General features: G+C 46.6%; 1 protein-coding gene and 1 non-coding gene across 3 annotated transcripts in view; one reads left to right on the plus strand and one right to left on the minus strand.

The window, feature by feature from the left end:
• The window catches only part of SLC2A9 (solute carrier family 2 member 9), a 352960-nt gene that overhangs the window by 313483 nt on the left and 14413 nt on the right, over positions 1-25064 (minus strand). Inside the window, exon 1 of one of the 2 annotated variants that reach the window (XM_038745104.1) lies at positions 10391-10463. The exons of the other annotated variant lie outside the window; for it this stretch is intronic. The gene's annotated coding sequence lies outside the window, so the exon portion shown is untranslated. Of the gene's footprint in view, positions 1-10390; positions 10464-25064 lie in introns of those variants that run through there. 2 annotated transcript variants of the gene reach the window in all.
• Positions 17677-17779, plus strand: LOC119927984. Its single transcript, XR_005450946.1, has one exon. It is a non-coding gene; the product is annotated as a U6 spliceosomal RNA (small nuclear RNA).

Here is a 25064-nt window from a genome sequence, read left to right on the forward strand (position 1 = left end):
TTATTATTATTATTCCCTCATCTGTAAAATGGGGATTAAGACTGTGAGCCCCACGTGGGACACCCTGATCACTTTGCATCCCCCCAGCGCTTAGAACAGTGCTTTGCACATAGTAGTGCTTAACAAATACCATTGTTATCAATCAATCAATTGTATTTATTGAGGACTTACTGTGTGCTCAATACTGTACTGTACTGTACTACACTGTACTAAGCGCTTGGGAAGTACAAGTTGGCAACATATAGAGACAGTCCCTACCCAACAGTGGGCTCACAGTCTAGAAGGGGGAGACAGAGAACAAAACAAAACATATTAACAAAATAAAATAAATAGAATAGATCATCATCATCATCATCATCATCATCATCAATTGTATTTATTGAGTGCTTACTATGTGCAGAGCACTGTACTAAGCGCTTGGGAAGTACAAATTGGCAACATATAGAGACAGTCCCTACCCAACAGTGGGCTTACAGTCTAAAAGGGGAAGACAGAAAACCAAACCAAACATACAAGCAAAATAAATAGAGTAATAAATATGTACAAACATATATACAGGAAGGGAAGCTGGACCATCCAGTGTGGGCAGTGACACAGTGACAGTGTGGACCCTCTCTTGGTGGTGAGAGTATGCCGGGCCTGTGTACACCACTCTCGGGAACATGGAATGGGCGTGAAAGGTAAGGTCCTCAAATCCCCTTTGGATGCAGATATTATTACTATCCCTGCCCACAGAGAGCTAGCTACAGATGCCCTCGGCCACCTTCACCTTCCAAACGCTGGTCCTATCCCCGCTCCCCCTGATTCTTTGCTCTTGAGTCCCGTGTTCTCAGCCCAGGATGGAGAGAAGCTTTTGTTCCTGAGGAGAACAAAAGTCACCCAGAGTTAGTGAATGGGAACGTTTTCCTCACACCTTCTGGATTACAGAGGAAGGAGAAGACAGGCTCTCTGCTCTGCTCTCCAGAAGATTTACAATCTACTTTGGCAGCGCCAGATACGCTAACAACCCCAACCACCTGTCAGATCGGAGACAGACACTTCACAGACAGACAGAGAAGCAGCGTGGCTCAGTGGAAAGAGCATGGGCTTTGGAGTCAGAGGTCACGAGTTCAAATCCCGGCTCTGCCACCTGTCATCATCATCAATCGTATTTATTGACTGCTTACTATGTGCAGAGCACTGTACTAAGTGCTTGGGAAGTACAAATTGGCAACATATAGAGACAGTCCCTACCCAACAGTGGGCTCACAGTCTAAAAGGGGGAGACAGAGAACAAAACCAAACATACTAACAAAATAAAATAAGTAGAATAGATATGTACAAATAAAATAGAGTAAAAAATATGTACAAACATATATACATATATAACGTATATACATATAGTTGTCAGTTGTGTGACTTTGGGCAAGTCACTTCACTTCTCTGGGCCTCAGTTCCCTCATCTGGAAAATGGGGATTAAGACTGTGAGCCCCCCGTGGGACAACCTCATCACCTTGTAACCTCCCCAGCTCTTAGAACAGTGCTTTGCACATAAGTGCTTAATAAATGCTATCATTATTATTACTATTTGCAACACAAATCAGACAAGCAGGTCATTCTCAGACTTTCCCCTGGAGTTTATTCATCCATCATTTCACTGCCCTTAGGCATCACATGTGTCACCATCCCTTGGATAGGTCTTTCAATAAAATTCAAATAATCATAACATTATAAGTGGGAGAAGCAGTGCAGCCTAATGGAAGGAGCACAAGACTCGGAGTCGGAATACTTGGGTTGTCATCCCAGCTCTGCCACTTGCGTGCTGTGTGACCTTGGGCAAGTCATTTCACATGTCTGTTGTCTCGGTTTCCTCATGTAAGAGGGGGATTAAAATCAATCAGTGGCATCTAATCAAAACTTACTGTGTGCAGAACAGTGTACTAAGCACTTGGGACAGTTCTCTCTACCCCTTTGCCTGGGAGCCTTGTCTGGGACATGGACTGCATCCAATTTGATTATCTCATATCTACCCCAGCCCTTAGTACGGTGCTTGGCAGATAGCACTTAAATACCACAATTATTATTACTTAACATTTTTTAATGGTGTTTCTTAAGCACTTACTACGTGTCAACCACTGTTCTAAGACCTGAGGTAGGAACCGGTTAATTAGTCTGGAGACGGTCCCTATCCCACCTGGGGCTCACAGTCAAAGTAGGAGGAAGAACAGGTCCTCCCCATCCTCCCATCCTACCTCCTTCCCCTCCTCACAGCACCTGTATATATGTTTGTACAGATTTATTACTCTATTTATTTTACTTGTACATATTTACTATTCTACTTATTTTGTTAATGATGTGCATCTAGCTTTATTTCTATTTATTCTGATGACTTGACACATGTCCACATGTTTTGTTTTGTTGTCTGTCTCCCCCTTCTAGACTGTGAGCCCGTTGTTGGGTAGGGACCATCTCTATATGTTGCCAACTTGTACTTCCCAAGTGCTTAGTACAGTGCTCTGCACACAGTAAGCGCTCAATAAATACAATTGAATGAATGAATGAATGAACAGGTATTTAATCCCCATTTTACAGTTGAGGAAACTGAAGCCCAGAGAAATGAAGTGACTTACCCAAGGTCACGCAGCAAGCAATTGGCACACCTGGGATTAGAACCCAGGTCCTTCTGTCTCCCAAGCTCTTTCCTTTAGGCCTTGCTGCTTCTCAACATTATCCCACTGTTGGGGAGGGACCGTCTCTATATGTTGCCGACTTGTACTTCCCAAGCGCTTAGTACAGTGCTCTGCACACAGTAAGTGCTCAATAAATATGATTGAATTAATGAATGAATGTAAAAATATGTTTATTAAAGACTCCGTTCTGCCACAGCCCCAATTTTCTTTCCACTTGGCACTCTGACGAGGCCTCCTCCAAGAGGTCTTCCCTAATCCATCCTTTCCTCTTCTCTCTCTCCCTTCTGCGTCACTCTGACTTGCTCACTTGATTCATCCCTCCTTCACAGCCCCCCAGCACTTATGTACAGATCTGTAATTTATTTATAATGTCTCTCTCTCTGTGGACCTAAGCTTGTTGTGGGCAGGGAATGTATCCGTTTGTTATATTGTACGTTCCCCATTGTTTAGTACAGTGCTCTGCACACAGAAAGTGCTCAATAAATATGATTGAATGACTGAATGAATCAAATGTCTGGACTGTAGCTATGGCTGTTGAAGAAAATGTTTTTTGGGCCCACGTACCTCTATCTGGACTCAGCCCAACATGGGGCTTGCAGAAATAGTGTGTGCAGGCAATAAGAAGGGTGAGTGGCATTAATTAAGCCCTTATTATGTGATAAGCACTACGATGGAGACAGATAATGTTAGACACAGTCCCTTGCCCCACGGAGCTCACAGTCTAGTGACGAGGGAGAACAGGGATTTCTAGACTGTGAGCCAGTTGTTGGGCAGCCATTGTCTCTGTTGCTCAATGGTACTTTTCCAAGAGCTTAGTACAGTGCTCTGCACACAGTAAGCGCTCAATAAATATGACTGAATGAATGAATCCCCTTTTTACAGATGAGTCAATCAATGGTAATTATTGAGTACTTACTGTGGGCAGAGCGCTGTACTAAATGCTTGGGACACCTGTCTACATGTTTTGTTTTGTTGTCTGTCTCCCCCTAATAGACTGGGAGCCTGTTGTTGGGTAGGGACCACCTCTATATGCTAACGACTTGTACTTCCCAATCGCTTAGTACAGTGCTCTGCACACAGAAAGCGCTCAATAAATACGATTGAATGAATAAATGAATATAATCCACAATAAACCAGCACATTTCCTGCCCACAGTGAGCTTACAGCCTAAAAGAACAAGTGCCCCTGAGCTCAGGTTCTGACCGAAAGCAGCCCCCACTTCTAGAAACCCTGTGAACCCCCAATGCAAGGGGGGGGTCCCCTTGTCTCCCCCAGATGCTCAAGTCCTCAGATTCCCTTCTGGTCTGGGCTAGTATTCATTCATTCATTCATTCAATCGTATTTATTGAGCACTTACTGTGTGCAGAGCACTGTACTAAGCGTTTGGGAAGTACAAGTTGCAACATATAGAGACGGTCCCTACCCAACAGTGGGCTCACAGTCTAGAAGGGGGAGACAGACAACAAAACAAAACATATTAACAAAATAAATAGAATAAATATGCACAAGTAAAATAGAGTAATAAATATGTACAAACATATATACATATATACAGGTGCTGTGGGGAGGGGAAGGAGGTAAGGCGGGGGGGGGGATGGGGAAGGGGAGAGGAAGGAGGGGGCTCAGTCTGGGAAGACCTCCTGGAGGAGGTGAGCTCTCAGTAGGGCTTTGAAGAGAATACTAAACACCCTCCCTGCCGTCCCAACCCCCCAATATTCAAACAACTGCAGAACTGGATTTCAACCTGGCCATGGAAGGGGGGAGGTCAGCCTCACGTTCAGCTTCTTCCCACCCTGTCCAATGTCATTCATTCAGTTGTATTTATTGAACAATAATTAATAATAATTGTGGTATTTGTTAAGCGCTCACTATGTGCCAAACACTGTTCTAAGCGCTGAGGGGGATACAAGGTAACCAGGTTGTCCCACGTGGGGCTCACAGTCTTAATCCCCATTTTACAGATGAGGTAACTGAGGCACAGAGAAGTTGAGTTGCCCAAAGTCACACAGCAGACAAGCGGCGGAGCCAGGATTAGAAGCAGTGTGGCTCAGTGGAAAGAGCACGGACTTTGGAGTCAGAGGTCATGGGTTCAAATCGCAGCTCTGCCATTTGTCAGCTGTGTGACATTGGGCAAGTCACTTAACTTCTCTGGGCCTCAATTACCTCATCCGTAAAATGGGGATTAAGACTGTGAGCCCCCCGTGGACACGGTGATCACCTTGTAACCTCCCCAGTGCTTAGGACAGTGCTTTGCACATAGTAAGCACTTGAGTGCCATTATTATTATTATTAGAATCCATGACCTCTGACTCCCAAGTCCGGGCTCTTTCCATTGAGCCATGCTGCTTCTGAATGCTTGTGTGCAGAGCACTGTACTAAACACTTGGGAGAGTACAATATACTCTCCCCTCCACCTTCACAGACTTACTGAAGGCACATCTCCTCCAAGAGGCCTTCCCAGACTAAGCCCCACTCTTCCTCATCTCCCACTCCCTTCTGTGTCACCCTGACTTGTTCCCTTTGCTCTCCCCGCTACCCCAGCCCCACAGCACTTATGTATATAACTCTAATTTTATTTATTTTTGTAGATGTCTGTCTCCTCTGCTCTGGACTGTGAGCTTGTCATGGGCAGGGAATGTCACCGTTTATTATTGTATTGTCCTTTCCCAAGCTCTCAGTACAGTGCTCGGCACACAGTAAATGCTTAGTTCGATCGAATGAATGACAACAATAAACTTTGAGGGACTGCTGGCATCATACCAGAGCAGGGATCGTGTCACCTAATTCTATCGTACTCTCCCCAGTGCTTAGTACAGGGCTTGCGCACCCTGCCCCCCGCCCCCCCCCCCTTCCCAAGCCCCACCATGGGTGCTCAATAAATGCTACTGAGTGTCAAAGACGATGCCCACGCTGTGAGCTTCCCAGACAAGGATGATGGTGTCTTTGTTTATTGTTATATCATACTCTACCAAACAGTACAGTGCTCTGCACATAGTAAAGTGCTCAATAAATATGACTGAATGAACTACTGAATGGTGGCACTCTGACTTCTGGGAAAGTCTAGAAAGAGGAGTGGTTTTTGGAGGTCAGGTGAGAAAGAAGTTCAAGTTGAGTCAAGGGGAGTTTAAGGGGTTGGAGACATATTTACTATTCTATTTATTTTGCTAATGATGTGCATTTAGCTTTAATTCTGTTTGTTCTGTCGACTTGACACCTGTCCACATGTTTGGTTTTATTGTCTGTCTCCCCCTTCTAGATTGTGAGCCCACTGTTGGGTAGGGACCGTCTCTGTATGTTGCCAACTTGTACTTCCCGAGCGCTTAGTACAGTGCTCTGCACACAGTAAGCGCTCAATAAATATGAATGAATGAATGAATGATTGGGAGCACAAGGAATTTTGCTATTTTATGACAGGGGAGAGACCAGTGGTTGGGAGTCACCTGTGGAGAGATCTAGCCTTCATTTTAGGAACTCTACAACTCCAGTGGATCGATAGCATTTAATGAGTGTTTTACACACAGTAAACGCTAATTGTTTGGGAGAGTACGATACAACAGATTTGGCGGAAGAGTTCCCTGCCCACAAGAAGCTTACAATCTAGAGGGAAATATACTTTGGGGGTATTCATTAACTATGGACTTTAATCACTTCTCTTAGCCAGCCGCTAGTCCCAAATCTTCTTCTTCTTGCCCCAACTTTGCTCATTAGCCAGCTGGCTCTCATCACTTGCTATAAAATAGAAACAAATGCAAAATGAATTGAGCCCTCAGCCTTTAAGATTCAGATAATAATAATAATAATAATAATGGCATTTATTAAGTGCTTACTATGTGCAAGGCACTGTTCTAAGCACTGGGGGAGATGCAAGGTGATCAGGTTGTCCCACGTGGGGCTCACAGTCTTCATCCCCATTTTACAGATGAGGAAACTGAGGCTTCGAGAAGTTAAGTGACTTGCCCAAGGTCACACAGCAGACATGTGGTGGAGCTGGGATTCAAACCCATGACCTCTGACTCCAAAGCCCATGCTCTTTCCACTGAGCCACGCTGCTTCACTTAATAATAATAAAAAAATAATAAAATAATAATAAAAGATAATAATAACAACAACAATGACGTTTGTTAAGCACTTACTATTTGCCAAGCACGAGCTAAGGACCCTTTTGCTGGTTCTCTTCAACCTTTTCCTCGATGGAAATTAGTATAAAAGTGTGTGTCGCTTCAACAGCCAATGAATCAATGGTGTTCATGAGTGCTTATTATGTGTCAGACATTGTATTAAGCACTTGGGAGAGCACAGTAAAATAGAGAAGGTAGACATGGCTCCTGTCTATAAGGAACTTACAGCCTAGAAGGAGGGATAGAAATTAAAATAATACTTTAGTATAGGTAGGGGAAATGGCAGATTATAAGGATATGGACATAAATGTTGCGGGATGCAGGGTGGAGTGAGTAGCAAAGTGCTTAAGGGGGCCAGATCCAAGTGCAAGGGTGACGCAGAAGAGAAGGGCAAAGAGGGTGGGGAGACAAGATTCATGTGGCAGCCTGTGTTTGGAACCACCGCCCTGCCTGCCCACCAAACCACTCATTAAAGTCCTTCCCGATCCTTTTATAAATTTCATAACGAACCCATTTCCCCAACCCACAATTTCGAGATGAGGCCGTGGCAGACACAGTTTGATGTGGTTGGAAAGGAGAGCAGACCCAGAGCTTTGAAAAGCCTGCCGAGGGGGCTGTCCATTTAGTTGGGGATTGTGTTGGAGAACTTCTCACCCCTCAAGATTTGCGTCCTCCTCCTCCACTGCAGGCATCGGTAGGGGCTAAGTAGACAGGCTTGGAATTGGCCACATGATGGAACGTGTGTTTCTGCTAGAATGGTCCACCGCCAGTTTCATATCAGACAGTAGAAGCAGCGTGGCTTAATGGACAAAACACAGGCCTGGGATTCAAAAGGACCTGGGTTCTAATCCCAGCTCCGCCTCGTGTCTGCTGTGTGACCTTGGGCAGTCATCTGACTTCTCTGGGCCTCAGTTACCTCATCTGCCAAAATGGGGATAAGAATGTGAGCCTCATGTAGGACAGGGACCATATCCAACCTGACTAGCTTGAATCTTCCCCAGTGCTTAGAACAGTGCTTGGCACCTAGCAGGTGCTTAACAAATGCCATTATTGTAATTAGTTTAAATTTTCTGCCAGTCTAGCCCCATCTGGTCCAGAGAAGGTCTTTGTTATTTTGCATGGTATCTTCATTTTGCATCCCCAGGCTTCCTCTGCTTTGCCTATGCCCCAGGCTCCTTTACACTGTGTGCTCTTTGAGGAAGGGATTGTGACTACCAAATCTACTCTGTTTCCCACTCCCAAACACTTAGCACTCAGAAAAGGCCATCGATTTTTTTTTAATGGCATTTATTAAGCACTTACTATGTGCAAAGCACTGTTCTAAGCGCTGATTGAACTAGCACTGGGGGACGTTGGTTCCGAAAGAGTACGTTCATTCATTCATTCAATCGTATTTATTGAGCGCTTACTGTGTGCAGAGCACTGTACTAAGAGCTTGGGAAGTACAAGTTGGCAACATATACGTTCAGGTACATTAGGTATGTTCACCTCCAAAGGGTAGGAAGTGAAACATGCAATAATAATAATAATAATAATGGCATTTGTTAAGCACTTACAATGTGCAAAGCACTGTTCTAAGCGCTGGGGAGGATACAAGATGACCAGGCTGTCCCACGTCTTAATCCCCATTTTACAGACAAAGTAACTGAGGCACAGAGAAGTTAAGTGATTTGCCCAAAGTCACACAGCTGACAATTGGAGGAGCCGGGATTTGAACACATGACTTATGACTCCCAAGCCCAGGCTCTATCCACTGAGCCACGCTGTTTCAATAATCATTCATTCAATCGTATTTATTGAGCGCTTACTATGTGCAGAGCACTGTATTAAGTTCTTGGAAAGTACAATTTGGCAACAAATAGAGACAATCCCTACCCAACAACGGGCTCACAGTCTAGAAGGGGGGAGAATGACAACAAAACAAGTAGACAGGCATCAATAGCATTAATATAAATAGAATTATGGATATATACACATCATTAATAAAATAAATAGGATAATAAAAATGTACATATATACACAAGTGCTGTGGGGTGGAGAGGGGGGTAGAGCAAAGGGAGGGAGTAGAGGCGATGATAATAATGGTACTTGTTAAGCAATTACTATGTTCTAAGCACTATCTTAAGCACGGAGGTAGATAGAAATTAATCAGTCCATGTCCCACATGAGGCTCACAGTCTCAGAGAAGCAGCATGGCTCAGTGGAAAGAGCCCGGGCTTTGGATTCAGAGGTCATGGGTTCAAATCCCTGCTCCACCACTTGTCAGCTGTGTGACTTTGGGCAGGTCACTTAACTTCTCTGGGCCTCAGTTCCCTCATCTGTAAAATGGGGATGAAGACTGTGAGCCCCCTGTGGGACAACCTGATCACCTTGTAACCTCCCCAGTGCTTAGAACAGTGCTTTGCACATAGTAAGCACTTAATGCTATCATTATTATTATTATTATTATTATTATTATTATTATTAATAATAATAATCCCCATTTTACCGATGAGGTAACTGAAGTCCAGAGAAGTGAAATGACTTGCCTAAGGGCACACAATAGACAAGAAGCAGAGTGGAATTAGAACCCGTGACCTTCTGACTCCCAAGGTCCGTGGTCTATCCACTAGGTCATACTGCAAGGGTAGTTTACTGAAACGGAGTGATTAAAATACAACGGTGTGTTCAGCTCAGCTCTTGCCTTTATTCTGAAGGAATCTTGCAACCTGTCCACTCAGATGGCCAGAGAAATCTCTCTCCACCACCCTCCTGGATCTCTGTTTTGTACTGGGGTCACCCTGATAGCTCAGGTACAGTGTGGCTCAGTGGAAAGATCCCGGGCTTGGGAATTGGAGGTCATGGGTTTTAATCCCAGCTCCGCCGCCTGTCAGCTGTGTGACCTTGGGCAAGTCACTTGACTTCTCTGTGCCTCAGTTACCTCATCTGTAAAATGGGGATTAAGACTGTGAGCCCCACGTGGGACAAACTGATAATCTTGCATCCTCCCCAGTGCTTAGAATAATACTTTGCACATAGTAAGTGCTTAATAAATGCCATTATTATTATTACCCCAGGCCACCCCTTCTTCCTGAGGTAAAGCGATTCAGGAAACCTGGGGATCAGTACCACATGAACATAATTCTCTGCCAGAAGGCAGGGGCTGATCACACATGTGCTCACCATTTATTCATTCAGTCTTATTTATTGAGCACTTACTATGTGCAAAGCACCTTACTAAGCACTTGGGAGAGTACACTACAGCAACAGATAAATTCCCTGCCCACAACAAACTCACCAAATCTGCAGTCTCCACTTACAGAGCAAGACTCCCCACCTTGACCCCCAGACAGACCTTGAAGCCTAATCCCTCATTCCCCTTCTCGGCCTCGGACTTCCGCAGAGTCTCTTCACCTGCCGCCTTGGGCCACTACCCCGGGGGGAAAGCAGAGGAGGAGAATCCTAAACAAAATCCTTGAACTCCAAAAGGCACCCTGACTTTCCTGAAGAGCGTTTCCTCTATTAATCCTCTCGACTCCCATTTTCAGGAAAAGGAGGATGGGTTGGAAATGAACTGAGAGAAAAACAGCCCAGCAGCCCCAGCAGCAGGTAGCATTTCCTACCTTAAGAGGTCCTGAGCCGAGGATGAAAGAAGTGGCCCCGGCTCCAGAAATGGTTTTGGAGAGGTCCTGCGAGGGGAATCACGTGACCATCATTAATACCATTTTCAAGTCAAGGCTTATAGCTCCTTGGTTCAATGACTCGTGTGCTTATTTTCTTTGTCAGATGCGGCTGCCAGGACCGCTCTCCTCTCCTTCCTCCACGCCTGCTGAGGCAGCAGTTTCTTTGATGGCGTTCGGAGCTGGTTGGGGCCAGGCAGCAGGCTCCATGCTCCGCCACGCGAGATCCAGGTGGCTCAACTGGCTGAGGGAACCCAGATGGATGCCGAGGGCTAGCAGAGGCATCTTTGCCTGTCATTAAAGATTGCCCCATCACCAAGGCAAAGCTTCAGGGACAGTCCTCAACATTGAGCCTGGTGGGTTTCAGGCGGTGTGTGATTGTCTGAGGGAAGCAGTGGGGCCTAGTGGCTACAGCCTGGGCCTGGGAGCTAGAAGGACCTGGGTTCTAGTCCTGGCTCCGCCACCAATCAATCAATCAATCGTGTTTATTGAGCACTTACTGTGTGCAGAGCACTGTACTAAGCACTTGGGAAGTACAAGCTGGCAACATATGGAGACAGTCCCTACCCAACAGTGGGCTCACAGTCTAGAAGGGGGAGACAGAGAACAAAACCAAGCATACTAACAAAATAAAATAGAATAGATAGGTACAAGTAAAATAAATAAATGAATAAAGTAATAAATATGTACAAACATATATACAGGTGCTGTGGGGAAGGGAAGGAGGTAAGATGGGTTGGATGGAGAGGGGGATGAGGGGGAGACAAGGAAGGGGCTCAGTCTGGGAAGGCCTCCTGGAGGAGATGAGTTCTCCGTAGGGCCTTGAAGGGAGGCCCTACACCAGTCGGCTGTGTGATCTTGGGCAAGTCGCTTCACTTCTCTGAACCTTTGTTTCCTCATCTGGAAAATGGGGATTAAGAGTGGGAGCCCCCTGTCGGGCAGGGACTGAGTCCAACCTGACTTGTACCTACCTCAGTGTTTACAACAGTGCTTGGCACATAGTAAGCACTTAACAAGTACCATTATTATTAATTAATGATACAGTGTTGTGATTCAGATCATCACCATAGCAGTAATGGTGGCGTGTACTATGTGTCAAGCACTGAGCTTGTCTCCCCCTTCTAGACTGTGAGCCCGCTGTTGGGTAGGGACCGTCTCTATATGTTGCCAACTTGTACTTCCCAAGCGCTTAGTACAGGGCTCTGCACACAGTAAGCGCTCAATAAATATGATTGAATGAATGAATGAGCTACAATTCAGTCCAATTAGATCAGATCGAGTCCCTGTCCCACATGGGGCTCATAGCCTAAGAGGGAGAGCAGATGTTTGTGTGCCATTTTAAGGTGAAAGAAATTGAGGCCCAGAGAAGTTCAATGCTATTATCTATCTACAATTTAGAAGTCACTTCAGATAATAATAATAATGTTGGTATTTGTTAAGCACTTACTATGTGCTAAGCACCGTTCTAAGCACTGGGGTAGATACAAGGTAATCAGGTTGTCCCACACAGGAGCTCACAGTCTTAATCCCTATTTTACAGATCAGGTAACTGAGGACCAGAGAAGTGAAGTGACTTACCCAAAGTCACAGCAGACAAGTGGTGGAGTTGGAATTAGAACCCACAACCTCTGACTCCCCAGCCCGGGTTCTTGCCACTGAGCCATGCTGCTTCTCTCAAAGAATAAAATAATGTTGGTATTTGTTACGTGCCTACTATGTGCCAAGCACTGTTCTAAGCACTGGGGTAGATACAAGGTAATCAGGTTGTCCCATGTGAGGCTCACAGTCTTAATCCTCATTTTACAGATGAGGTAACTGAGGCAGAGAGAAGTTGAGTGACTTGGCCAAAGTCACACAGCTGATAAGTGGCAGAGCCGGAATTAGAACCCACAACCTCTGAGTCCCAAGCCCGTGCTCTTTCCACTAAGCCATGCTACTGCTCTTCATGAACATGAAAGGATATGAACGTGAATATGTCCAAGGCTGAATTCCTTTATCTTCCCTCCCAAACTCTGCCCTCTCCCTGACTTTCCCGTCACTGTTGACGGCACTACCATCCTTCCCGTCTCACAAGCCCGCGACCTTGGTGTCATCCTTGACTCTGCTCCCTCGTTCACCCCTCACATCCAATCCGTCACCAAAACCTGCCGGTCTCACCTCCCAACATCATCAAGATCCGCCCTTCCCTCTCCATCCAAATCGCTACCCTGCTGGTTCAGTCTCTCATCCTATCCCGACTGGATTACTGCATCAGCCTCCTCTCCGATCTCCCATCCTCCTGTCTCTCCCCACTTCAGTCTATACTTCACGCCACTGCCCGGGTCATCTTTGTGCAGAAACGCTCTGGGCATGTTACTCCCTTTCTCAAAAATCTCCAGTAGCTACCAGTCAACCTACACATCAGGCAAAAGCTCCTCACTCTTGGCTTCAAGGCTGTCCATCACCTCACCCCCTCCTACCTCAACTCCCTTCTTTCCTTCTCCAGCCCAGCCCGCACCATCCGCTCCTCTGCCGCTAACCTCCTCACTGGGCCTCGTTCTCGCCTGTCCCGCCATCGACCCCCAGCCCACGTCCTCCCCCTGGCCTGGAATGCCCTCCCTCTGCACAACCGCCAAGCTAGCTCTCTTCCTCCCTTCAAGGCCCTACTGAGAGCTCACCTCCTCCAGGAGGCCTTCCCACACTGAGCCCCCTCCTTCCTCTCCCCCTCCCCATCCCCCCGAGCCTACCTCCATCCCCTCCCCACAGCACCTGTATATATGTTTGTACAGATTTATTACTCCATTTATTTTACTTGTACATATTACTATTCTATTCATTTTGTTAATGATGTGCATCTAGCTTTACTTCTGTTTATTCTGATGCCTTGACACCTGTCCACATGTTTTGTTTTGTTGTCTGTCTCCCCCTTCTAGACTGTGAGCCCACTGTTGGGTAGGGACCTTCTCTATATGCTGCCAACTTGTACTTCCCAAGCGCTTAGTACAGTGCTCTGCACACAGTAAGCACTCAATAAATACGATGGAATGAATGAAGGAATGGTTCTGTCACTTGCCTGCTGTGTGACCTTGGGCAAGTCACTTCACTTCTCTGTGCTACAGTTACCTATCTGTAAAATGGGGGTTGAAGCGGTGAGCCCAACATTGGACAGGGACTGTGTCCAACCTGATTTGCTTGTATCTACCCCAGTGCTTAGTACAGCACCAGGCACCGAGTAATTGTTTAACAAATATCACAATTATTATTATTATTATTAACAAGGAAACACCCTTAATGGACAGAGTATAGAACTGGGAGGTGATCTGGGTTCTAATCCCAGCTCCACCACCTGATTGTTGTGTGACCTTGGGCAAGTCACTTCACTGTGTCTGTTACCTTAGCCGTAAAATGGGGATTCAGTACCTGTTTTCCCTCCTATTTTGTCTGTGAGCCCTAACTGTGTCCAACTTAATAACCTTGTACCTATTCATTCATTCAATCGTATTTATTAAGCACTTACTATGTGCAGAGCACTGTACTAAGCGTTTGGGAAGTACAAGTGGGCAGCATATAGAGACGGTCCCTGCCCAACAACGGGCTCACAGTTTAGAAGGGGGAGGCAGACAAAAAAACAAAACATGTAGACAGGTGTCAAAATCCTCAGAACAAATAAAATTAAAGCTATATGCACATCATTAACAAAATAAATAGAATAGTAGGTATGTACAAGTAAAATAGAGTAGTAAATCTGAACAAATATATATAAAAGTGCTGTGGGGAGGGGAAGGAGGTAGGGCGGGGGGGATGGAGAGGTGGAAAGGATAAAGGGGGCTTAGTTTGGGAAAAAGGGGTTTAGGAGTCCTTTACACATAGTAAGCGCTTAACAAATACTATTGCTATCGTTATTACTATAAAAATATTTAGACCTCTAGACCTTACAGCATTAAGCCACCATTGTAAGCTCATCCTCTACACTACAAGTTCATTGCGTGACCATGGGCAAGTCACTCAACTTCTCTGAGTCTAGGTTGCTTCAACCGTAAAATGGAGATTAATACCTGTTCTCCCTCCTAGTGAGACTGTGAGTGGGTGTAGGACAGGGGCTGTGTATAACCTGATTGTGTGTTTAATACCACATTTATTGTTATTAATGATGATAGTAATAATGATAAGAGCAACAATAACCAGAAGCAGCATGGCTCAGTGGAAAGAGCCTGGGCGTTGGAATCAGAGGTCATGGGTTCAAATCCAGACTCTGCCAATTGTCAGCCATGTTACTTTGGGCAAGTCACTTAACAAAAACAGAACATGCCATTTCACTTGCCAACTTGTACTTCCCAAGTGCTTAGTACAGTGCTCTGCACACAGTAAGCGCTCAATAAATATGATTGAACGAATTGAATGAACTTGACTTCTCTGTGCCTCAGTTACCTCATCTGTAAAATGGGGGTGAAGACTGTGAGCCCCCTGTGGGACAACCGGATCACCTTGTAACCTCCCCAGTGCTTAGAACAGTGCTCTGCACATAGTAAGCACTTAGTAAATGCCATTATTATTTATTAACCAGATAGTACAACCTACCTGCCATTGGCCATTTCATTACTCTAGTATTTGGGTGAGAAATGGCACAGGACATTTTATCCACTCACCCACAAGCTGATTAGTAGTAGTAGCAGCAGCAGCACTGGTAGAGCATTTATTGAGCACTCTTTTGGTGCAATGCATTGTACCAAGCTCTTGGGCTGTAACAGAGCTCTGGCTTCAAAGCTCTCCAACCCATCACCCCCTCCTACCTCACCTCCCTTCTCTCCTTCTCCAGCCCAGCCCGCACCCTCTGCTCCGCTGCCGCTAACCTCCTCACTGGGCCTCGTTCTCACCTGTCCCGCCGTCGACTCCCGGCCCATGTCCTACCTCTGGCCTGGAATGCCCTCCCTCCACACATCCGCTAAGCTAGCTTTCTTCCTGTTTTCAAAGCCCTACTGAGCCCTCAGTAGGGCTCACCTCCTCCAGGAGGCCTTCCAAAACTGAGCCCCCCTTTATCATCCCCTCCTCCTTCTCCCCTCCCCATCATCCACCCCGCCTCTACCCTACCCCCTTCCCCTCCCCACAGCACTTGAACATATTTCTACATATTTGTTACTCTATTTTATTCATTCTTTCAATCGTATTTATTGAGCGCTTACTGTGTGCAGAGCACTGTACTAAGTGCTTGAGAAGTACAAGTTGGCAACATATGGAGACAGTCCCTACCCAACAGCGGCTCACAGTCTAGAAGGGGGAGACAGACAACAGAATTAAACATATTAACAAAATAAAATATTTGTACATATTTACTATATTTTATTAATGAGGTGCATAAAGCTATAATTCTATTTATTCTGATGATATTGACACCTATCTACTTGTTTCGTTTTTTTGTATGTCTCCCCCCTTCTAGACTGTGAGCCCATTGTTGGGTAGGGACTGTCTCTATATGTTGCTGATTTGTACTTCCCAAGCACTTAGTACACTGCTCTGCACACAGTAAGCACTCAGTAAATACAAACGAATGAAAAGAGCCCAGGCCTGGGAGTCGGAGGACCTGGGTTCTAATCCCAGCCCTGCCACTTGTCTGCTCTGTGACCTTGGGCAAATCAGTTCACTTCTCTGTGCCTCAGTCGCCTCACCTATAAAATGGGGATTAAGACTGATCACCCCACATGGGACAGGGACTGTGTCCAACTCTATTATTTTATATCTACTCCAACACTTAGTACATTCAATCACAGTTATTGAGCGCTTACTACATGTGAAGCAGTGTAGTAAGAGCTTGGGAGAGTACAATAGAACAGTGCTTTGCACATAGTACTGTCCCCTTACTGTGGGAGTTCCCCAAGTTTCAGTGCTTGGTCCCCTTCTGTTCTCGATCTACACTCACTCCCTTGGTGACCTCATTCGCTCCCACGGCTTCAAATATCATCTCTACGCTGATGACACCCAGATCTACATCTCTGCCCCTGCTCTCTCCCCCTCTCTCCAAGCTCGCATCTCCTCCTGCCTTCAGGACATCTCCATCTGGATGTCTGCCCGCCACCGAAAACTCAACATATCCAAGACTGAACTCCTTGTCTTCCCTCCCAAACCCTGCCCTCTCCCTGACTTTCCCATCTCTGTTGACAGCACTACCATCCTTCCCGTCTCACAAGCCCACAACCTTGGTGTCATCCTCGACTCCGCTCTCTCATTCACCCCTCACATCCAAGCCGTCACCAAATCCTGCCAGTCTCAGCTCCGCAACATCGCCAAGATCCACCCTTTCCTCTCCATCCAAACCGCTACCCTGCTCATTCAAGCTCTCATCCTATCCCATCTGGACTACTGTATCAGCCTTCTCTCTGATCTCCCATCCTCGTGTCTCTCCCCACTTCAATCCATACTTCATGCTGCTTCCCGGATTGTCTTTGTCCAGAAACGCCCTGGGCATGTTACTCCCCTCCTCAGAAATCTCCAGTGGCTACCAATCAATCTGCACGTCAGGCAGAAACTCCTCACCCTGGGCTTCAAGGCTGTCCATCACCTCGCCCCCTCCTACCTCACCTCCCTTCTCTCCTTCTCCAGCCCAGCCCGCACCCTCTGCTCCTCTGCCCCTAATCTCCTCAGCGTGCCTTGTTCTCGCCTGTCCAGCCATCGACCCCCGGCCCATGTCATCCCCCGGAGCCTGGAATGCCCTCTCTCTGCCCATCCACCAAGCTAGCTCTCTTCCTCCCTTCAAGGCCCTACTGAGAGCTCACCTTCTCCAGGAGGACTTTCCAGACTGATCCCCTTCCTTCCTCTCCCCCTAGTTCCCCTCTCCATCCCCCCCATCTTACCTCCTTCCCTTCCCCACAGCACCTGTATATATGTATATATGTTTGTACATATTTATTGCTCTATTTATTTATTTTACTTTTACATATCTATTCTATTTATTTTATTAGTATGTTTGGTTTTGTTCTCTGTCTCCCCCTTTTAGACTGTGAGCCCACTGTTGGGTAGGGACTGTCTCTATGTGTTGCCAACTTGTACTTCCCAAGCACTCTGCACAGTGCTCTGCACACAGTAAGCACTCAATAAATATGATTGATTGATTGATAGTAAGTGCTTAATAAATGCCATTATCATTATTATTATTATTACAATAAGTTCAGTGCCTGGCACATAGCAAGCGCTTAACAAGTACCATAAAAAAATTTACAATGGAGTAATCAACATGGATGTTTAATTGCTCCATATGTGCTCGCCTCGGCAGCACATACTAAAATTGGAATGATACAGAGAAGATTAGCATGGCTTCTGCACAAGGATGACACGCAAATTCAAGAAGCATTCCATTTTTTAAAATTTATTTTACTTGTACATATTCTATTTATTTTATTTTGTTAATATCTTTGGTTTTGTTCTCTGTCTTCCCCCTTCTAGACTGTGAGCCCACTGTTGGGTAGGGACTGTCTCTATATGTTGCCAACCTGTACTTCCCAAGCGCTTAGTCCAGTGCTCTGCACACAGTAAGCGCTCAATAAATATGATTGAATGAATGAATGAATGAAAGTGCCGAGAATGGGTTCAAGTCCATCTGTGCTAGAGGGAACTGATAGTTTTCCAGGACTGGGGAATTAATTGGGGGAGAATAATTGGAGGAGACGGGCTTTGAGGAAGGATCTGACCCTGGGGAGAGCTGTGGTCCATAGGGTCTGGAGGAGTAAAGAAGCTCAAGGCCGGGAGACCGTGTGAGCAAGGGAATGGAAGTGAGACAATCGAGAGCGAGAGACAGCTTGACAGCTCGCATCAGAGGAATGGGGAGAAGCGACCAGGGAGAGCAAGATGGGCAGGGTGGGGTGAGTTGGTGAATTGCTCTGAAGCCACTTATGTATGAGTCTTCCCCTGGAACGAGTTGGTGAATTGCTCTGAAGCCGCTTATGCGTGAGTCCTTAGTGTGGGGAAAAAAATAAATAAATAAAAATCAGCACTGTCATTTTCACCTGTGACACCCAAAGCCAACACTGGAACAGCCTTACCCAGTAAAATGCCTTAAAACTAAAGGATACTTTAAAAAGTAGGTATAGCTAGACAGAGGTGAACAGAAATGCTTGGAATCAGGGGTGGAGGTGGGGAGGAGCCAAGGGCTTAGAGGATGCAGAAGCAGCATTGCTCAGTGGAAAGAGCCCGGGCTTGGGAGTCGAAGGTCGTGGGTTCTAATCCCTGCTCTGCCACTTATTGTGTGCAGTCCCTGTTTCCAGGCTCTGTCCCCAGGCTAGAGGGAGAGACAGACATCAATATGAGCCTCAGTTACCTCATCTGTAAAATGGGGATTAAGACTGTGAGCCCCACTTGGGACAACCTCATTACCTTGTTTCCCCTCCCCAGCGCTTAGAACAGTGCTTTGCACATAGTAAGTGCTTAACAAATGCCATTATTATTTATTATATTATATAAATAAATTCCAGATATGTACATAAGTACCGAGAAGCGGCGTGGCTCAGTGGAAAGAGCCCGGGCTTGGGAGTCAGAGGTCATGGGTTCTAATCCCAGAGGACAACAAGGTACAGTGAGTAGGGGTTTTTTGTGGTATTTCATTCATTCAATCGTATTTATTAAGCACTTACTGTGTGCAGTCCCTGCTTCCAGGCTCTATCCCCAGTCTAGAGGGAGAGACAGACGTTAATATAAATAAATTCCAGATATGTACATAAGTACCGAGAAGCAGCATGGCTCAGTGGAAAGAGTCCGGGCTTGGGAGTCAGAGGTCATGGGTTCTAATCCCAGCTCCCCCACTTGTCAGCCGTGTGACTTTGGGCAAGTCACTTCACTTCTTTGTGCCTCAGTTCCCTCATCTGTAAAATGGGGATGAAGACTGTGAGCCCCACGTGGGACAGCCTGATTATCTTGTATCCCCCCAGCGCTTAGAACAGTGCTATGCACATAGTAAGCGATTAACAAATGCCATCATTATTATTATTCCCGAGGGGCTGGGTGAGGGAGATGAGTAAAGGGAGCAAGTCAGGGTGACGCAGAAAGGAGTGAGAGGAGGGGAAAGGGGACTTAATCAGGGAAGGCCTCTTGGAGGAGATGTGCCTTCAATAAGCAGCGTGGGGAAGCAGCGTGGCTCAATGGAAAGAGCACGGGCTTTGGAGTCAGAGGTCATGGGTTTAAATCCCGGCTCTGCCAATTGTTAGCTGTGTGACTTTGGGCAAGTCACGTAACTTCTCTGTGCCTCAGTTACCTCATCTGTAAAATGGGGATTAAGACTGTGTGAGCCCCACATGGGACAACCTGATTACCTTGTATCCTCCCTAGCACTTAGAACAGTGCCAGTCCTCCTCCCCCTCCCCCTACTTTACCTCTTTCCCCTCCCCACACCACCTGTATACATGTATATATGTACGTATTTATTACTTTATTTGTACATATTTATTCTATTTATTTTATTTTATTAATATGTTTTGTTTTGTTGTCTGTCTCCCACTTCTAGACTGTGAGCCCACTGTTGGGTAGGGACCATCTCTCTATGTTGCCAACTTGTACTTCCCAAGCGCTTAGTACAGTGCTCTGTACACAGTAAGCGCTCAATAAATATGATTGAGTGAATGAATGCTTTACACATAGTAAGCACTTAATAAAATGCCATTATTATTATTATTAAGGCTTAGAAGGGGAGGAGAGTAATTATCCCTTAGTACAGTGCTCTACGCACAGTAAAGGCTCAATAAATACAATTGAATGAATGAATGAGCACTTAGAAGCTCACCCACTTTCCCGCGCCATCCCCCGCTACTCCCAAGTACTCCCACCCATATCCTCATACACAGTTTCTTGCCCTACCTGCAGTTCATTTAAGTGTCCGTGTCTCCTGCCAGATTGTAAGCTCCCTGAGGTCAGGGTTCCTGACTCCATGCACCACCGTACCCTCCCCAGCGTAGCACACCGCACACAGTAAAGGCTCCAAAAATAACCCGGATTGTGCCGGACTTTTCCCAACAAAAACAGGAACACAGAGATGCTGGAGCAAGTGGAGAATTCAGAGGTCACTTCAGAGTAATGCTCTCAGTCTGGACAAAAGAACTGGTGAAAATCCAGAAGCCTGGAGCGTGTGACATAGACACATTACGCCACGGAAGACGTTTAACGCCAGGTGTTTCGGCTTGAGGGGGATTCTCCAGGGTGGTCTGAGGCCCTCTTTGCTGGAACATTCCAGAAATGACTTCTCTTGCCTAGGCCTGTCCAATCTCTTTTCGAAATAGGCGAAAAATGTTACTTTGTTTGGAAAACAGAACCGCACAAGTCTCCTGTTTCCTGTACCCCAGAAAAGCGGCAGTGCAAGCATGCTTCTGAATTCTGCCCTTGAGAATTGTAACTACCAGATGCCATCGCACCACCTATCAGTTTGGGTAACTTTTCTTTTTTAATGGTATTTGTTAAGCACTTACTTTGTGCCAGCCACTGTACTGAGTGATAAGAGTAGGTACAGGCAAATCAGGTTACTCAGTCCATGTCCCACACAGGACTGACAGTCTTAATCCCCATTTTACAGGTGAGGAAACTGAGGGGCAGAAAAGTAAAATGACTTGCCCAAGGTCACACAGCAGACAAGTGGTGAGCCAAGATTAGAACCCAGGTCCTTCTGACTCCCAAGCCCACGCTCTATCCACTAGTCCACGCTGCTTCTCACACCACCTACTAGGCTTCACCCTGCCTTTCTGGTTGGGACTTGGGCTCCCCCAGTTGCCCGTGGCCAGATAATAATAATTATTATTATGGTATTTATTAAGCGTTTACCATGTGCCAGGCACTGTTCTAAGTACTGGGGTAAGTTCAAGGTAATCAGGTTGTCCCACGTGGGGCTCACAGTTTTAATCCCCATTTTACAGATGAGGTAACTGAGGCACAGAGAAGTGAAGTGATTTGCCCAAGGCCACACAGCAAACAAGTGGTGGAGCTAGGATTAGAACCCACAACCTTCCGACTCCCAAGCTCTTGCCACTAAGCCACGTCTCCCTTTGTACTAGTCAGAAACACTGCCCCATGAGCCACAGAAGAAGTGGCCAAGCGGAAGGAAGGAATGTGGGCCCTAACCCAGCCTCAGGAAGATTATCTGATCCAAAAGCTAAGTGAGGCATCTCTCATGGTTCAGAGGAACTCCTGAAAATAGCAGCCAACGTGGGCAGAGAGGTCCAACGTAGCTACCTGCACAGTTGCCTCTTGGTCCCTGGATTTGTGGTTTAGGATCAGGAGAGTGCCATGGTCTCCTGAGGCAGAAATGGACTTCGTATACTAAATGATAATAATGGTATTTGTTAAGTGCTTACTATGTGCCAAGCACTGTTCTAAGGGGTAGATACAAGGTAATCAGGTTGTCCCATGTGGGGTTCACAGATTTAATCCCCATTTTACAGATGAGGGAACTGAGGCCCAGAGAAGTGAAGTCTGAGCTCCCCAAAGTCACTTCCCCGCCTTCTCCAACCCCCTGGCTCTCAACCCTCTCCGCTACTCTCCTATCCTTCCCAGCAGTATCCTCAGATGAGATCTCCTCCCTCCTCTCAAGTGCTACTCTGGCCACCTGTGTTTCTGACCCCATTCCCTCTCATCTTATGAAATCTCTCGCTCTGTCCCTCCTCCCCTCCTTAACTTCCATCTTCAACTGCTCACTCTCCACTGGTTCCTTCCCCTCTGCCTTCAAACATGCCCACACCTCTCCCATCCTAAAAAAACCCTCTCTTGACCCCACCTCACCTTCTAGTTATCGCCCCATCTCCCTCCTACCATTCCTTTCCAAACTCCTTGAATGAGTCGTCTACACGCGCTGCCTCAAATTCCTCAACACCAACTCTCTCCTCGACCCCCTCCAATCTGGCTTCCGTCCCCTACATTCCATGGAAACTGCCCTCTCAAAGGTCACCAATGACCTCCTGCTTGCCAAATCCAATGGCTCCTACTCTATCTTAATCCTCCTCGACCTCTCAGCTGCCTTCGACACTGTGGACTACCCACTTCTCCTCAACATGCTATCCAACCTTGGCTTCACAGACTCCGTCCTCTCCTGGTTCTCCTCTTATCTCTCCGGTCGTTCATTCTCAGTCTCTTTTGCGGGCTCCTCCTGCCCCTCCCATCCCCTTACTCTAGGGGTTCCTCAAGGGTCAGTTCTTGGTCCCCTTCTGTTCTCTATCTACACTCGCTTGGTGAACTCATTTGCTCCGACGGCTTAAACTATCATCTCTGTGCTGATGACACCCAAATCTACATCTCTATCCCTGCTCTCTCTCCCTCCCTTCAGGCTCGTGTCTCCTCCTGCCTTCAAGACATCTCCATCTGGCTGTCTGCCCGCCTTCTAAAACTCAACATGCCCAAGACTGAACTCCTTATCTTCCCTCCCAAACCCTGCCCTCTCCCTGACTTTCTCATTACTGTTGACGGCACTACCATCCTTCCCATCTCACAAGCCCGCAACCTTGGTGTCATCATTGACTCTGCTCTCTCGTTCACCCCTCACATCCAATCTGTCACCAAAATCTGCCGCTTTCACGTCTGCAATATCGCCAAGATCAACCCTTTCCTCTCCATCCAAACCGCTACCCTACTGGTTCAATCTCTCATCCTATCCTGCCTGGATCACTGCATCTGCCTCCTCTCTGATCTCCCATCCTCCTGTCTCTCCCCACTTCGGTGTATACTTCACGCCGCTGCCTGGATCATCTTTGTGCAGAAACGCTCTGGACATGTTAATCATATTTATTGAGCACTTACTGTGTGCAGAGCACTGTACTAAGCGCTTGGGAAGTACAAGTTGGCAACATATAGAGATGGTCCCTACCCGAGAGTGGGCTCACAGTCTACTCCCCTCCTCAAAAATCTCCAGTGGCTACCAATCAACCTACTCATCGGGCAAAAACTCCTCACTCTTGGCTTCAAGGCTGTCCATCACCTCGCCCCTTCCTACCTCACCTCCCTTCTCTCCTTCTCCAGCCCAGCCCGCACCCTCCATTCCTCTGCCGCTAATCTCCTCACCGTTAGGCCTCGTTCTAGCATGTCCCACCATCAACCCCCGGCCCACGTCCTCCCCCTGGCCCAGAATGCCCTCCCTCCGCACATCCACCAAGCTAGCTCTCTTCCTCCCTTCAAAGCCCTACTGAGAGCTCACCTCCTCCAAGAGGCCTTCCCAGACTGAACCCCTTCCTTCCTCTCCTCCTCCCCATCCCCCCCCCCCACCTCCTTCCCCTCCCCACAGCACCTGTATATATGCTTGTACAGATTTATTATTCTATTTATTTTACTTGTACATATTTACTATTCTATTTATTTTATTTTGTTAATATGTTTTGTTTTGTTGTCTGTCTCTCCCTTCTGGACTGTGAGCCCGCTGTTCGGTAGGGACTGTCTCTATATATTGCCAACTTGTACTTCCCAAGCGCTTAGTACAGTGCTCTGCACACAGTAAGCACTCAATAAATATGGTTGAATGAATGAATGAAGTGACTTGTCCAAAGTCACACAGCGGGATTAGAACCCATGGCCTTCTGACTCCCGGGCCTATGTCATTAAATCTTTTCCTGCCTTACACTCTGACATGCTGCACTCCTAGAGAAGCAGTGTGGCTTAGTGGACAGAGCACGGGCCTGGGAATCAGAAGGACCTGGGTTCTAATCCTCCTCTCCACCATGTGTCTGTTGTGGGACCTTGGGCAAGTCACTTCCCTTCTCTGGGCTTCAGTTACCTCATCCATAAAACAGGAATGAAGACTGGGAGCCCAACGTGGGACAGGGACTGTGTCCAATCCAATTATTCATTCAATCATATTTATTGAGCGCTTACTGTGTGCAGAGCACTGTACTAAGCACTTGGGAAGTACAAGTTGGCAACATATAGAGACGGTCCCTACCCAACAGTGGGCTCACAGTCTAACAGTGGGCTGTATCTACCCCAGAATTTAGTACAGTGTCTGGCACATAATAATAATAATAATAATGATAGCATTTGTTAAGCACTTACTATATGCAAAGCACTGTTCTAAGTGCTGGGGGGGATACAAGGTGATCAGGTTGTCCCACATGGGGCTCACAGTCTAAATTCCTATTTTACAGATGAGGTAACTGAGGCTCAGAGAAGTTAAGTGAGTTGCCCAAAGTTACACAGCTGACAAGTGGCAGAGCCGGGGTAAGAATCCACGACCTCTGACTCCCAAGCCCGGGCTCTTTCCATGGAGCCACGCTGCGTCTCTACATAGTACATAGTAAGCGCTTAACAAATACCACAATGATTATTAGTAGTATTACTGTGCAACTATTCTGTTGTTGCACCCACAGCCCCAGGACGTCCGTGACGCCCGGGGGCCACTGCTCCAGCCTTGGAAATACCCAGGCAGCAGTGGCAGCAGGGTGAAGTTTGCTCCACTTTGAAACTGGGAAGATTGGTGCTGTGACACGGGCCCTGACTCATTCATTCAATCTTATTTATTGATCGCTTACTGTGTGCAGAGCACTGTACTAAGCACTTGGGAGAGTACAATAAAATGATAAACCGTCACATTCCCTGCCCACAGTGAGCTTCCCTGTGACCTTCATTTTGACCCTCGAGGAGCAAAAACCATGTCTGGGTTTCAACTGCGTAATGATAATAATAGTAATAATGATAA

This window comes from Tachyglossus aculeatus, chromosome 4 (assembly GCF_015852505.1).
Source record: "Tachyglossus aculeatus isolate mTacAcu1 chromosome 4, mTacAcu1.pri, whole genome shotgun sequence".
In the NCBI taxonomy this organism is placed as follows: Eukaryota; Metazoa; Chordata; class Mammalia; order Monotremata; family Tachyglossidae; genus Tachyglossus; species Tachyglossus aculeatus.